A 1,555-nucleotide genomic window follows, 5' to 3' on the forward strand; every position below is an offset into this window, starting at 1 on the left:
CCCAGAGGGAGCCTGCTGAGGGGGTGGGGGTTGCTGGCACAAAGGGGAGCCCAAAACGACTGCAACCCCCACCCCTCACTGCTTATTGTGACAAGGGGCAAAGGGTGGGTCCACGTGATGGACAGCCCTCACAACCAATCAGTGGCATGGGGCAGGGCCACCAGGGCCCCTCATACAATCAGATGCATGGAGTGGGGAGGGGACTCCACAGTCAGCCCACAAAAATGGCAGGCGGCCCTGTCATCTCCCTGCAAAATTAGCTTACCACCTCTTCAAGTTGGGTAGACACCTACTTATACCATCTTACATAGCTGCAATCTTTGCCTGTTTTTGGTACCTATAATAATGTATTGTTCACTCAAAATAATGTTTATTAAAGGCGATCCTCCTTCTACTGGGCCATAGTTTACCAACAGGCTTCATACCACATTGCACTAACCTTTGCATTGACTTGATCCTCCTTTGATAGCAAACTGAATCTCTTTGGATCCATCCTTGCCAGTCTCTAGTAATCCTGAAAGAGAAACACCACTAGATTGCACTTGGAAAGTTGCCATTTTATTCTTGCCTTGCTGCTTATATTTGTTTTTTTACAAAGGATTCCTATTGTAGTTATTCAAAGGCCCTCCCTCCTGCTTAGTTCTCCACTTTCATAACCATATTGGTACTTGCCTAATAGTTACTTTGTTGTAGGAAAGATTCCATATAGGGCAGAAGAATTCTTTAGATTTGCTACATTCTCCCACTGTCTCACTGTGCTCCACCTTGTGGTTTTACAGCAATAATGCTACCATTCAAAAAAAAGTCACAGAAAATCAAAGAAAGGCCAACATATCCCACTCATGCTCTGTCAATTCTAATTCTTCTCTCTGCCTACCTCTTAAGATTTGCTCACATACCAGTTGACATCTGTTGATTTCCAGGGAGACTGCTAACATGACAGTCCTATGACCCTTCTGTTGGCTGTAGCAGGGAAGTATAAACTGAATGTTCATGGAAAATTAAAGAACCATATGAAGTATTTGATCCCATGAAAGTGCATTTTACAGAAAGAAGTCAAATTAATCCAAGCTCTGTCTTTTTTTTTGTTGATGCTATTTTTTAAGGGCAAGTTGACAGTGCTTTATTTGTAAAAAGGCAGTTTATTAGAAAATAAATTCTGAATACTATGAAAAATATGCCTCATTCTTTTGTACAAAAAAAAAGTGCAAGAAATTAAAGTTTCTAAAGGTCAAACCAACCAGGTATTAGGCATCTTTTGTCAAGTATGTCAGCAGTAAAGTACAGTTTCATTTCTGTTCAGATGGACTCACAATATATATTTATAATTTAAGGAGTCAGTTAGTTGTAGTTTAAGGATCTGAGGTTGGGAGGCGAAGGGTGTCTTAAATTCAAAGTCATCTTCAAATCAGGGAAATATGGTATATCCAGTTTATAACTGCCTCTGCAACTTAGTGAAGGGACTGATCTTCATAGATTTCATAGATTTCATAGACATTAGGGCTGGAAGGGACCTCGGGAGATCATCGAGTCCAGCCCCCTGCCCAAAGGGCAG

Source organism: Crocodylus porosus, unplaced genomic scaffold, assembly GCF_001723895.1.
Source record: "Crocodylus porosus isolate Cpor-Errol unplaced genomic scaffold, CroPor_comp1, whole genome shotgun sequence".
NCBI lineage: Eukaryota > Metazoa > Chordata > Crocodylia > Crocodylidae > Crocodylus > Crocodylus porosus.